Genomic DNA, 15,440 nt, shown 5'->3' with positions numbered 1-15,440 from the left:
ATTACTTATTAGTTATTATTATGATATTAGTGTGATAGAACACTGAATGGAAATGAGGACATTGACCATAAATAATATCATTGAGAATTATTAACTAAATCTGTTCCAGGGTCAAACTCTCACCATCGTAAAACCTTTATTGATTGTATGGGCAGTGTTTCAGGTAAAATTATGAAGGAAAACTGCACTTGTCAATCATCCGCAATCCTTTTCTGTGTGTTCTAATGATGTAAAAAACTAAAGACTCATTACTGCACGGATGGGAAACACTCATTCTACCTATAAAGCCTTCAGAAAGCAACATTCATTCATTCATTCATTTTCAACCGCTTATCCTCACAAGGGTGCTGGAGCCTATCCCAGCAGCTGGACTGGTGGCCAGCCAATCACAGGGCACATATAGACAAACAACCATTCACACTCACATTCATACCTATGGACAAGAGTGGCTAATTAACATAGCATGTTTTTGGAATGTGGGAGGAAACCGGAGTACCCGGAGAAAACCCACGCATGCAAACTCCACACAGAGATGGCCGAGGGTGGAATTGAAATCAGGTCTCCTAGCTGTGAGGCCCGCGTGCTAACCACTCGTCCGCCGTGCAGCCCCAAAAAGCACCATGAATGTTTATTTACATATAATGTGACGTGCATATTTACCAAGCTACAGTGACATGGTTATCGTTATTATTAACATTGTTATGCCGATCCAACTATGCTGTAGTCGCTAGCCGATCCACTAGCCGGTGGCTTAGTGGATCGGCTAGCGACTCCATTTTGAAAAAAAACAGCATAGACCAGCTCCCAGCATGACCAGCATACGGTGGGTTTCCGTGCTGGTTTGACCAGCCTACGCTTCAAAATGGGCAAAATATGCAAATTCCATGTTATTATGATGTTACTACCTGTTACTACCTGGTCGTACCTGTAGGATGTATATGAAACCATAAAACCAGGATATTGGACATATTATAATAGCGGTCTTTAAAGGCAGACAATTTTGGCCAACTCGTCTTTGCAGAATTGTTGCAATTCCGCCATAATTGAGGGTTTTTGAACACGGCCCGTTTTTGAACATTGATTAATATTTTAATATCTTTGACGTGAAACATGGAAGTGTGACACCGCCTCGGTTTTGTAGACCATCCTTTCTGCTCCATTTCCCCATTTATGGCAACATTTGATTGGATTCTAAAGACCATATTTAGCGGACATTGTGGCCGACTTTATGAGGTGTACCAGTACACCAGTACACCAGTACACCAGTACACCAGTACACCAGTACACCAGTACACCAGTACACCAGTACACCTCCCAGATGGTCCCTCCTCACATGATGTCACACTAATATATTTTCCAAAGCTGGATTTGAGCTAATGAATCTGAGAAAGCTCCTCAGTCTTATTGTCTTCCAGTGTTGTGCTAGCGCTACATGCTATTGTCTAGGAATACAAGCCTCTTGGGAATCTAAATGTTTCCCACATGTTTACATTTTTGCTTGTGTCATGGGACGCCCTCTCCAAACTCTCATTGGTCGCAGCGAGGCATTGGGAGGGGGCAGAGGTTTTTGCGAGGCCTTTAGCGGTCGAACGACAGACAAGAACCCCCTCCTCCCCTCCTCCCCTCCTCCCCTCCAGTTTTCCCATGGTGGGATCGCTGGCAGAGGGATAATTGGAATCTTCAATCCACTGAAAGCAATTATCCCCAGCAAGAGTTTCCAAATATACTCCACTGAAGACTCGCCGTGTGCCCTTTTGTGTTCGGATCATCCGTCCACATCGCCTCCTTCTGATGTGCGTGTGTGCGTGTGCACGCAGGGAATGTGTGGTTGTGCTTCCCGGCAGCTTTCTCATCCCGTGACAGCAACGTCACTCCCAAGCGTCCGAGCAGGGCGATGCTGCTCAGACGAGGCCGCCCTCATTCCTGCTGCCTCTTTATTGACCGGCGCTGTCCTCAAAGCTTCTTCTGTCCTCGCTCGTCTGAGGTCTGCTCGCCCGCCTTAATGGCTTCCACGTATTGATTGGACCAGACCAAAAGACAAAGTGAGCTCATAAGCTATTTGGAAAGCAACACTCGAGTTTCACTCAAGCTTTTAGAGAGCAGAGGCAGAGGAGGAGGCAGAGGAGGAGGCAGAGGAGGAGGCAGAGGAGGAGGCAGAGGAGGAGGCAGAGGAGGAGGCAGAGGAGGAGGCAGAGGAGGAGGCAATGGAGGAGGCAGAGGAGGAGGCAGAGGAGGAGGCAGAGGCGTTCCGATAAGAAATGACAAAGTATTTTCACTTTGGGTTGTCTTACCAGGAATGCAATTATTAACTTATTCTTCTACCTCCATGACTGACTACCTACCTACCTTACCTACTACCTCCCTCCCTTATATACTACCTAATACCTACTACCTCCCTTACCTACTACCTACTACCTTCTACCTACTACCTACTACCTACCTTTGCTACTACCTCCCTGACCGACTACCTACCTCCCTTACCTACTACCTCCCTTATCTACTACCTACTACCTCCCTTACCTACTACCTCCGTTATCTACTACCTACTACTTACTACCTACTACCTCCCTTTCCTACTACCTAATACCTACTACCTCCGTTATCTACTACCTACTACCTACTACCTACTACCTTCTACCTACTACCTCCCTTACCTACTACCTACTACCTACTACCTACTACCTACTACCTACTACCTACTACCTCCCTTACCTACTACCTACTACCTACTACCTCCCTTACCTACTACCTACTACCTTCTACCTACTACCTCCCTTACCTACTACCTACTCCCTCCCTTACCTACTACCTACTCCCTCCCTTACCTACTACCTACTACCTTCTACCTACTACCTACTCCCTCCCTTACCTACTACCTACTACCTTCTACCTACTACCTACTCCCTCCCTTACCTACTACCTACTACCTACTACCTAATACCTACTACCTCCGTTATCTACTACCTACTACCTACTACCTACTACCTCCCTTACCTACTACCTCCCTAACGTAGTACCTACGACCTACTACCTCCCTTACCTACTACCTACTACCTACTACCTACTACCTACTACCTCCGTTATCTACTACCTACTACTTACTCCCTACTACCTCCCTTACCAACTACCTACAACCTCCCACCTACTACCTACTACCTACTACCTACTACCTACTACCTACTACCTACTACCTACTACCTACTACCTACTACCTACTACCTACTACCTACTACCTACTACCTCCCTGACCAACCTAGCTCCCTTACCTACTACCTCCCTTATCTACTACCTACTACCTCCCTGACCAACCTACCTCCCTTACCTACTACCTCCCTTATCTACTACCTACTACCTCCCAAACCTACCTCCACCACCAATGTAACAACAATGTACACAGTAATTCCCAGGTAAAATGACCATATTTGGTGACGTCAGATTTGAAGGAAATGTCATCTCCAGATGGATAATAAATGAATTTAATCCTCCATATCTTTTATCTTGTCCTGAAACTTGGATCCATGAGTTGGGAAGGCTTAAAGTTGGACTTTACTTATAGTCCAACGCTAGATAAACGTATATATAAACGTATATATAAACGTATATATAAAGTACATACGTTCCAATACAGTATCAAACATGGCGATGACATCACAGGCAGACTGAATGGAGTCTAGTCCGAGGTGGAGGGGTTCCTCAATGGGAACCTTGCCAGACATGAATGTAGGTGGATCATAGGAATAGAAATCCATGAAGAAGAGCTAGTAAGACTCGTTTAGATTAGCCCTCAGCCTACCGATCTACCCCAACTAGATATCCACCCCCTCTACCCCCGCACCCCCCTAACCTCAACCTACCTACTTAGCTTAAGCCGTACTACCCAACTATCCACTCACCCGTCAACTGGCCTCCATACTCACGACTTACCTAGCGACCCATCCGTCCGCCCAGCTACCTGTTTGGCATAAAACACCCATCTTACCCGACCCCTGACCTACTTACTTAACCACTGCCACACTACACGCTACACGCTACACCCCCCACAAGGTCTTGATACAAGTTATCATTGACACCTGAGCTCTAACCACCAGGTGGCAATGTTCAGATGCTTTAGGCCACAATCCAACAAGATGGCTGACACCTCAATCACTCACACAACTGCAGGGACGTGCGTTCAAAAAAGAGAAATAAAAGTGTCAAGCTTCCCCTTTTCGTGTGTGGAAAATGACCGCCGCTCACTTTGACAGTTGTCGCACTTCCTTTTAATGGTGGCAGCTGAATGGCGCCTCGGCAGACATGTTGAAAGCCTCAGCCGCCAGAACGTGATGTCACAGCGAGAGTGGAGGAGAGGAGAAACGAGGGGAATTCCACCTGCAGCCTCATTCCTCTCTCACGCTGCATGTCTGGCGATCATGTGACACGCCGCGCTCGGCACGTCCGACTCTTTCTGTCAATGTGTGCATTGCCATTAAGCAAGGCAGGCAGGGGGTTTTACATAGAAAAAAAGGCCTATTTTTAACAGCAGGCCCTGAAGGTTACATCTTAGTGGAGCAAAGAACACATTCATTTCTCACCGTTATTTTCTGTAAATACGTATGTCACCGCTAATACCGTATTTGTATGTAGCAAATATAGCCGATAGCGTAAGCTGATGACGTAACAATCAGGCACATCTTATTGGGCTTCCTTAAGATGTCTCAGAAATGTGCTCCATTTAGCTGAACTGGCTAACTTAGCTTTGGATAAACAGCAGGAAAAGCCGCCTGGGACTAACACTTTGTCTTTGGTGGGGAAAATAAAGAATAAACATTCATGGTTTGGGTTGGACTGGTTAGCATGTTGCATTCACAGTCACGGGATCGGGAAGACCTGGGCTCCAATCTGCACTTGGGCATCCCTGGGTGGAGTTTGCATGCGTGGGTTTTCTCCGGGTTCCTCCCACATTCCAAAAACATGCTAGGTTAATTGGTGACTCCAAATTGTCCATAGGTATGAATGTGAGTGTGAATGGTTGTTTGTCTATATGTGCCCTGTGATTGGCTGGCCACCAGTCCAGGGTGTACCCCGCCTCTCGCCCCAAGACAGCTGGGATAGGCTCCAGCATAGAAGATGGATGGATTCATACTTTTCAGGATGTTTTTGGGCCTGACAGGCCAGCTTTGTTTGTTTTCCAGTTAGCTCATCCGTATCTTGTACAGTAAAGTCTCGTTATAACGAATTACTGCTTATTACGATACTATTTTCATTTCCCGGCAAATTTCTAGTCTTTTATGACATAATTAGTTCCGTTAGTACGATACCCGGTTATTATGATAATCCGGTTACTACGATGCCCTTTTCATCTCCCGCCAGCCAATTTGGTCTGCTTATATCGATACAAAAGCAGCTTAAATCAATCTTTGCTTAAGGATTTCAATACCAAAAAAGAACACGGCGAACGGCTGCTTCCAGTCAACTTTATTTTTCACACTTCCACCACCAGAGCACAGCACACACACCGATTCCCGCACTTCCTGGTTCACAGGTCATGCTCAACCCGCCCCACATAGCTGGCCAAACACATGCCTGCAACAGAAGAACCAACTGACATAGCATACACACCTATTCCAACGAAGACACAAGCGTACAAATACATGTATTTAATTGTGTTGTATTCAGATATCTTTTTATCGCTTGCAATAATCATTGTTTTTCATATGTACATGCTGGCGTTTGTTGGTTCTTCTGTTGCTATACTATAGAACAATGTCGAGTGCATTATTGCCCACTTTTAATGCAGTTCGGCGCAGGATCGGATATATGGATAGTCCGGTTATATCGGTATTTTTTCCGACTCCCGACAATATCGATATAACGAGACTTTACTGTATTATACAGATGAGCTAACTAACGACTAACTCATCCAATTCAACTGCATTTACAACTTAGTTGACTTAGTACATTTTTTACACAGATGACTTTAGCATTTCTGTTTTTTGTTTTTTTTTTGGCCAAAATATCGAGAAAAAAAACCCTCGTACCCAAAGTTAAGATCAGACGTTCCAAATGTGTTCTATCTGGTCAAAGTCGTCAGTAAGTCCACGTCAACAATGGCGACCAGGCCTTCCTTTTCTTCCTTTATCTAACCTTTGAAGACAGAAATAAAACCTTCACAGCCACAACATTGATGCAGCGTTCAAGTACAGTCCACGTTTTTCTGTTCTCCATTGCGGAGCTGGTCCTTGCTTTTATGATCAAAGTCCATCCATCACAATTTCATTGGCTCTTCAATGCGTCCGTCATCAATTGGATTTGATGGAATTGGCCGGAGAAGAAGAACTGCTACATTTCTCCTCCGCTTGGGTGACACAATAAAACGATTGTGTCACAGCAGGCGGGGTAAACAGTTGTTTATTGGGTTGAGGCAGGTGTCAATCAAAACTTCAAAGAGTTATTGGGTAGAGTTAAGTGGCTAATGCATCATGCTAACCAAATTAATGATAAGTGGAAAATATGTGCATCCGACGAAAATGATGAAGTGCTCAGCAACGGTTAGTATGTCTCCAACGATGTGAGTCTTGGTGTGGAACGTCCGTTTGGAATACTGTCAGGTTTGGAATACTGTCAGGTTTGGAATATTGTCAGGTTTCATAGGTGAGTTTTGTTCATGTTTGTGTTTGTGCAGAAACAAAACTTGGCAAAATAATATTTCCAGTGATGTATAACACACCTTGGTACGCAAATAGGAGGTGGTGTAAACCATGGTTTTTTGGGAATGGCATGAAATTAAAGTTTGAATATAATAATTTATTATTTTTTTTTATTATAATAATTTTTCAATGGAATAATTTTCTGTGCCTTCTTAATATATAAAAAATAGACAGCTAATTACTGCACATAATAGGAAACACTTATTCTGCCTATAAAGCCTTCTCAAAATCCCAATCATGTGATGTGTATATTAATCAAGCTACACCATTATTATTATTATTATTATTATTATTATTATTATTATTAACATTGTTGTTCAATCGAATGACGTTGCTGGTGTATTGACAATTGGCGACACCACACCCACTCGCCTCACCAAAAAGGTAAGGCTAGGTATTTGAGATGACACCACTGCTTTTTTAATTTGGAAAAGTTACCAAAATATGGCAAAATATTACAATATATCATGTACCTGTTACTACATGGTCCCAGCATGTATATGAAACCATGAAACCTTGTTGGAGGCATGGCTGTATCATATTACGTTCAGTTTTGAGCTCTCGCGTTTTATCTGTTTTCATATCTTTAGAACGCACAGAAAAGAGAAAAAAAAACTTGCTCATGGGCAAAATTTCCCAAAAAGTGTATTTTCCCTTTCATGACACAACATTCGTGTCCAAGCCGTCTTTGACTTTGCCTCCATTTAAGAATTCCAACGAATCAAAGTCGCTCTTGCAGCGTGCCGTGTGACTCTTTCACCACATTCTTCGTTAACCGAAACTTTTATGGCGGCCGTTGGCCCACAAAGTAAATCTTATTACATTTAGGAGCGGCTTCTGGCCTTTTGTATTCTGGCCTTTTATCTCGTCCCACGTCGGTACGTCCCCCGTCTCTTGTCACTCAACTTTAGTCTTTCTTCACCTTCATGAAATTCCCTCTATTGACTCCATTTCTTAGTGACACATACTCAGGCATGGTGGAATAGTTTCATGTGGACTAAGCCATTGGCTGTTAGAATCCTAGCCTGGGGAGAGAATAGTGGAATATGTGCTGCGTAGCCTCGCTCGCTTCGCTACGATACCGAGCTGGACATACAGATAGTTTTGCACTTTTTAGGAATTCTTCCCGTCATCCACAATCGTTTGTGGATGATGAGCACGTCTTTCCTTCCCTTTTCTGTGCGTTCTGAGGTGAGGAAAAGCGTCAACATGAGGAGGCTAAACATGCACATCATGGACACGCCTGTTCTACCTGGTCAGTGCAGACTGGTGTCATATTGCATCGTGTTGGAGCGCTGCCTTCTTCTCGGCCGTGGCGTGTGGCGCTGCATCACTACGCCAGAAAAATAGTTCTTCGTGTTTTGCTGCGACAATAACGACGTCACTGTTAGCTTGGCTTATATCCAAGTCAGCTATGGAAATAAAGTGATTTTTTTGGAGGGTTTTATAGTGGAAATAGGTGTGTCCCGTTGGTTTTATGGTCCGTAGTCGTCCTTTTGGACACTTTGCTAAGAGACGGAGCTGTGACCTCGTGTGCTATCTGACTACACATGGCTGTCGTTCATATTTCATGACTTGCCCTCAGCGTGTGCATCCGAATGGGGACTTTTGCCTCACCAGATCCAGTAGACGTGGAGTATGAGAATGAACGTTTGTTCGTATAAGAACACGTGTGCTAATTGACTGGGGGCCACTGCAGGGTGCACCCCATCTCTCGCCCAAAGTCAGCTGTGCACATAAAAGATGACTTAATGGACTTCATGGTGGCGTCTCGCTGCCATTAGCCGTGCAGCGCCGTGTCATCACTGGGGCGGATGATTCAGGCTTTGCACACTGACTACATTGTCCATGTCGTCGCGCCCACACTGGCTGTGTTGTCTCGCCCGGTCGGCACACGTTGGCCCAAACCTCCCATAAGAACACGTTTCCATACGGGAGGAAGGCTAACAACGAGGCTGTGCTAGCCAGACAGCCTTCCTCTCGTCTTGCCATCAGATGACCTCCGAGGCGCACACACAAATAATTCAACATGTCCTCCAAAGCCCCCGCGTATCTCAGGCTGTCAAGGATTGTTTCAAAGTTCTTATCGGGTTTATGAGTCCACAGTACCTGCATAACTCCTTGACGGAATGCTGGGGATTGTTCGCAGGGCGGTTTTCTGTGGAGTCGCTCGTCTAAGGACTGTTTTGTGTTCTCATATTTTCAGCCAGGACTTAAATGTTGTGATTCTTGTACGGAGTCCTGCATAGACGACATAGTGTGTATTTAACTAAGTGCAAAGCAAGGCTGCTTTGAAAGGGGACAGCGTGTAGCAAATAAGGAGCTTTGTTGTTCAGAGCCATCACATGATCACAAGCAGTGGCCTATTTTTCATTGTGAAGGCTGAAAAGGAAAGGTGTGTCCTTTAAGGAGTCACGTGGCCTCGCTGGGACCACGTCATCAGGCAGGCAGGTCTCTGCGCTCTCAGAGACAAGCGATAAAACACAACTTTTGTTGCAGATCTTCCTGATCAGTTTATCACTTTGCAAACTAATCAATACATCGTTGCAGTTTTTCCATCAAGTCCTGTGTACTTACAAACTTGGCAACACAGTAGTGGCTTTTGGGTCCAGCTGTTTCAAAAATCCACTATGAAGTATTATTCTTTCTTTGGGTTGTCGTAGATCGGGGTCTCAAACATGCGGCCTGCGGGCCAAATGTGGCCCGCAGGACACTAGTTTGAGGCCCCCGCCTTGCTGTATGGTATCATGTACCCAGAAAAAAATATTACGTTTAATTAATGTTCATGTTAAAGGTTAAATAACTGTTAAGAGTTATCCTCCCGATCCGTGTGGAAGTGGTAAGTTTTTGGCTATTTAAGTTTAAAGGAAATAACTTGAAGGCTACCGTTTAGGTCGCTAGCGCCCTAGTTTGCGAGTTAGCATGTGTCTCAAGACCCTGCAATTGCGCAATATGTTGTAAATAAAAAGAGTATAAATGTGACTATAGTCGTGTTTTGTCATGTCTACAGGGCTCTAATAATGCTTTGTTCATTTTAATCTGAAAAAAATCATTTGTCTACCCACCAACTATATGTGGTTTCTTAAGTTTTTGTTATTTGCCCTTTTATTATTATTATTATTATATTTATTTATTACTGATTGATTGATTTTATTTATTCGTGATTTGTTCATTTGTTTTTCATCTTATTTTGTGCAGAAAAAAATGAAGATATTTGAGAACAGTGGAATGTTTTATCAGAGCTTTTATTGTAGAAAATCAGAACCAAAGCACTGAAAAAGTTTGTATATTTTTCTGTTTTTAATAAATGCATTTTTTTTTTTGGAAAACCTGATGTGGCCCAGTCTCACCTAGACCCTAGCTCCAGTGGCCCCCAGGTAAATTGAGTTTGAGACCCCTGTCATAGATGAAGGTTTTGTTGTCATCGCTAGGCAGATTTAGACGTCATAAAATCCTCTGAATGAATGATTTACTCTGTATTAACTATAAAATCAACACCACAAGCTCCATCTGAAATACTATTTTTCCTATTTTGAAATAATAAAAAAATAAGCAATATGAAATCCACTTTGCTGACTGAAGTCCACACCCAACATCCGTGTGGCTTCCAAGTTCCTCCTGCATGGTCAGTGGTTCCTCTGGTTCCTTTGTAGAAACACGTAACGAGATGTCAGCCATGCTTCAGTGTGAGCAGGCCGTGGAGAATGCTCTTGACAATGCTGACGCAGCGGAGTTCTCAGGTGGGCTCTCGTGGAGGGTGAGGGTCCCCATCCAGTGGTTGGGAACGGCACACCGTACATTGGGTATACTGTATGGGGTCTGGGGTTCTTTATGGCTGCCGGGGTTGTCAGTTGGAGGTCTACAGTGCTGGTTGCCTCTGAGCAATGCTTCCTGTGTGCTGGCTGCCACTGAGCATTGCTTCCTGTGTGCTGTGTCCTGTGTTCCACAGACAACCTTTGTAGCCGACATATATTTAGATACATTTTTTACATTATCTGCTGATAGGTCACGGATGGCATAGCGCACTTTTGCCACTATTGTCTCATAATATTGTCTCTATAATATTATGATAATATCACAATATTAATAGTAATTATAATTAATATAGTAATATATATATTATATGATTAGCAATATAAGAATATTAACATTATTATATATACCCAATTATAGCTTTGGATGTCACTATATCAAAAAACAAAAATCTGACAATTTTCATAACTTTTTGAGTACAACTCCTATCTTTTTCATTATAGAACTGTTGGAAAAATATTACAATTAATTACGACTTGATTTGAAAAATTTGCTGACTATGTCTCTAATACTTTAGAATATCATATTTCTATATTGTTATATATTGTTATCTAAATTGTATAATTTTTCATGAGTACAACTATTTAAATTCTATAATTGTTTGATGTACATTGATATAAATATGTAAAGTGTGTATATATATATATATATATAATATATATTATACTTAATAATCACGACTTTATTTATAAAAAACCTATGATTATTCTCACAATAAGACTTGAAAAAAAATCCTATAATTGTTTTCAGACTGGACCGTCATAAAAGTGGAATAAAAGTTGCATTCAGTATTAATAAACTGAATATTTTCATAGTTAGAGCATAGAAAATATCCAAATTTTTTTTTTTAACAATTTTGACTAAATGAGTGTGAATGTAGGAATAAATATTTGATGTGGCGCCAATAAACCCATTTAGCAAGTGACAAGCACTACGTACTGACTGCACATGAATGCAACATCCTACTTTCTGTTCCCTCCTGATGAACATGCCCCCCCCCCCCCCCCCAACCCCCCAGTTATGGCTCATAGGCTGACGTTTGGCCAGCACAGGAACCAGAGCCCATTTATTCAACACGGTCAAAGTCTAAAGAGGGTGCGTACCTGCCCCGGTGTTTACCTTCACCTCCTCCTCGGCTGCAGGAGAAACCCGTCTATCGTCTTTCACGCGGCCTCCCCTCCCCCTCATAGCACATCCCACCGCCTACCCCCACTCTTCCTCCTCCGGGCCAATCGGGTAGCGTTCACCTGAGAAGATTTGCATGCACCTAGCGCTCGCTGATTGGCCAGGTGAAGGCAGGCCGCCCGGGGGCTGTCTCTACGGATGGCGGCCAGGCTGGTGACTCATAGGGAGAGGACGGCTGTGGCTCCTCTGCACTTCTCCTTTTTCTGACGCTGACACTCAAGCCTGCTTTTTTCTTTTGTTTTGCTGTTGTTGTCTCTCGCCTCGTCTTCCCGTTTAGTTTTGTGGCCGTTTCGTTAGTTTTTGCACGCCTTGGATTATTCCCTTTTTGCTCCTTTTGCCTCTTTTTGTCATCGGTTGTTGACTTTCCACCATGGATCCTGTCACCTGCATCCTGCTTGCTTGAGGTTAGTCAAATGCTGTTGTGCCCGTTTTAACGGGTGGAAATTCTTCACATTTTTACATGCCATCAAATGCCACAACAAAAACTTGGTTATGTGAACGAACTCCGCGACCTTCCCCCATTGGTCCACATTTGGAGACGTTGTGTCCGAATTTGAAGTCAAAAGAAGCATCAAGATCAAGTTATGTCATTTTTGCAGCTCCTCGCGGCCGCTCGTTGCCATATATGGCGCTGAAAGAAGGGCGGGAGCTGACAGTTTTGCGAAGGCCCTCCAACCGACCAAGCCCACATCGTGTGTTTGTCAATCACGTATGGCACAGCACGGTATCACGCCACTTTTCTCTCCTCGCTATGGCGTTTTCTAGCATCACGTCACTGCAGATCCCTGGGTTTGTTTCGTTTTTACCGCATTTTGCCAAAAGTGCGTGGTGGCAGTAAAATCACCACACGGCAGAATGTCGTTCATCTTGTAGCCCTAAAAAAAAAAAAGAGGACCAGAAGATCTTGATTTGGCTTCAGTGGGAGGTTTAACCACAGTTTCTTGTTCCTCGTGTGTGCACCACCTTAACCTACGCCCTGCTAGCCTTTTCTCCTCTTCTACTTCTTACAGCTTTTTATTGCAGCTTCCTGACAGCTTCACCGTTTGGCTTCTGCTAAATCGGACACATTTTTACTACATTTATCCTCACTACCTTGTGCTGGAGCCTATCCCAGCTGACGATGGCGGGGTACACCCTGGACTGGTGGCCAGCCAATCACAGGGCACATATAGACAAACAACCATTCACACTCACATTCATACCTATGGACAATTTGGAGTGGCCAATTAACCTAGCATGTTTTTGGAATGTGGGAGGGAGCCGGAGTCCCGTGGGATTCCACACAGATGCCCAAGCGGAGATTCGAACCCAGATCTTCCACATCTCTTGACTGTGTGGCCAATATAAAAATTCTATTTTGTGTCTTAATCTTGCACAAACCTAATGAGTCATAGTAGTGATCACATGACTTCTCAGGCAGGTTAGCATGCTTGAAGTAGCAAAAAGAAAACACCCCCACTTTGCTTGGCAAAAAGGCTTGATTCTGTCAGTGCGATGTAATGCAGTGATGTGGTTCTTGGCCTGCAGGCCCATCACAGGCACTAGAAATCCTCCTTTTTTAGGGTATGACTATGGAGCTGAGCTTGGGAGTGGAAGGATATCATTTCTATTTGGGACGGGGTTGCATCACACCCCCTGGTCCACTGCTTTGCATTGGAAATACGGACCAGCTCTCTCTCTGGTAATGTAGGCTGGTCAGCAGTAGCAGTAGTAGTGCTTATAGTAGTAGTGATAGTAGTAATAGTAGTGCTGGTGGTTGGAATACAAAGTGAAGCCCGTCCTAAGCCTGTCCTTGATAGAGGTCTTTCCAAGAGTTGACAGAAGGTGGAGTATCCAGTCTAGAATCCTGGGATATGTAAATTAGCCTCACGTTTTATGGTCCTGTAAAAACACTAAGGAAAGCCTAGATTCACACGGTCCATCCTTACACTCCAAAGTTACATACCAGGATGAATCCCAGTTACATACCAGGATGAATCCCAGTTACATACCAGGATGAATCCCAGTTACATACCGGGATGAATCCCAACTAGACAAAGCATGGTAGGAATGCTACATGGCGGCCAACATGAACCTTGGATGGAACGTTGGAATGCTTTCACGGTAAATCACACAGTCGGTCATCAGGTTGGTGTTAAACGTCTTAGTTGTATTTATTCTAATGGTTTGGTCTAATGGTCATTTTAATGAGTTTGTATAGTATAAATGTATAAAAAGGTGGTATGGTTTGTTTCACCAATGCTACATCTCCAGTAGGTTGTACGGTGGTGTAGTGGTATGTTTCACACGTGCTTCAACTTACATGAGGGTCACGTTTGCACGGCTCAACATGAGGATGGAGGAAAATGAGGAGGAAGAAGAAAAAAGTATTACACAAAAGTGAATGGAATTGTATAATATTCAGGCATTTAATTTAATTTAATTTATAGTTTTTTAAATATGTTTTATTAAACTGTATGTGCGACATTCAGGTTTCGTTTCATTTGTAGAATTTCTTTTATGAATGTTTGAATGAGTAAAATGAGTGAGTGAATGAATGAATGAGTAAAATAAAACAATGCTGAAAAAATAGCAAAAATCTTGCATAAACTTAATCATAATCATTTAAATTGGTATCAATAAAAATGCCTTTAGTGACTTTTTTTGGGTGAGATCAATTCTGCAAAAACCTTGCATCCAAAACCTTGAATTACTACAGTGCATTAAAAGAATAACAAATTAAAAACGTACAAAACAACATTAAAACTAAGCTAATATAGTTGAATTCATATAATACAAAAATATATCCTGTCATGTTTTGGGGAAATTTCAGCAAAAAACCTGCATGCATCTTAAAGTACTAAAACATTAGTAAATACTTTTACCCTCCCTGTCACAATATTATAACAAAAAGTGCTTCTAAAAATGTGTCTAATTGTTCTGAAATGTACACGTAAATGCGACATGTGCATACAATCAGTGTTTGAGCACAGTTGGGATGTTGCTTGGCTGGGAAAAGAGCACATTTCCATGCTATTTCCATGTCTTTCATTCACTTATTCTCCATTCAAGAGTTTAAACCTCTTCATTAAACAATGAAAGACGCGTCTGGTTGGGGGAGGTTCATGTGTAACCCCCACTCGAGAACGGCCCCCGGTGAGGTGTCACTTTTTTTAGGCTACAATGATGCGTTCAAGGACACATTCTAGTTCTGCTCACCAGGCCCTCCCTTGATAAATATTCCCATCATGCCAGCATATATTGAGTAACTGCCTGCTAATGTTGCAATCATGCATGCTGAGACTAGCAGCCTGAACACACTGAGCTCTCTATTCACTCTTATTCCACAATTGATCTTCATCCTAACTCCACCATCACCATCAAAGATGTTGACTTCTTTGTCCGTGTTCGGTTGTCGGCAAAGCCTGTGGAAGTGTGACTCATAACACCCACCTTATCCTAAAACGTTGGAACAAAAACCCCCAAGAAAGACAGATGATATTTGGAAAACAGGTTACACACTCTGATAACGCACACGCACACACACACACACACACACTCACACACTTGTGGTTATGTAAGTAAGCATGCTGGTCAGATTGTGTGATAGTCAGCTTTAACAGAATGTAGATAATGGACTTCATAGTTAGCCTACGTTACGTTTAATGACATTCAGTATTTAGTATTTTCATATGGTTCATGAAACTATCAATACTGGCAAGAGATCAAATACAACACCTGCAGACAAATAATGCTTGGTTATGATTCGTGTTTTCT

The 15,440-nt window shown here is 43.0% G+C and overlaps 1 protein-coding gene across 5 annotated transcripts in view; it reads left to right on the top strand.

Moving 5' to 3' along the window:
- The window catches only part of elf1 (E74-like ETS transcription factor 1), a 48,601-nt gene that overhangs the window by 631 nt on the left and 32,530 nt on the right, over positions 1–15,440 (top strand). Inside the window, exon 1 of one of the 5 annotated variants that reach the window (XM_058076303.2) lies at positions 6,352–6,527. The exons of 1 other annotated variant lie outside the window; for it this stretch is intronic. The gene's annotated coding sequence lies outside the window, so the exon portion shown is untranslated. Of the gene's footprint in view, positions 1–6,351; positions 6,548–6,570; positions 6,631–11,522; positions 12,089–15,440 lie in introns of those variants that run through there. 3 more of the 5 variants (XM_058076302.2, XM_058076301.2, XM_058076300.2) reach the window with 3 other exon arrangements.

This window comes from Doryrhamphus excisus, linkage group LG23 (assembly GCF_037039965.1).
Source record: "Doryrhamphus excisus strain RoL-2023G ecotype Guam linkage group LG23, RoL_Dexc_Guam_v1.1, whole genome shotgun sequence".
Taxonomy (NCBI): domain Eukaryota; kingdom Metazoa; phylum Chordata; class Actinopteri; order Syngnathiformes; family Syngnathidae; genus Doryrhamphus; species Doryrhamphus excisus.
Note: the sequence above shows the minus strand (reverse complement) of the source record. Positions and strands in the feature narration are given on the sequence as shown.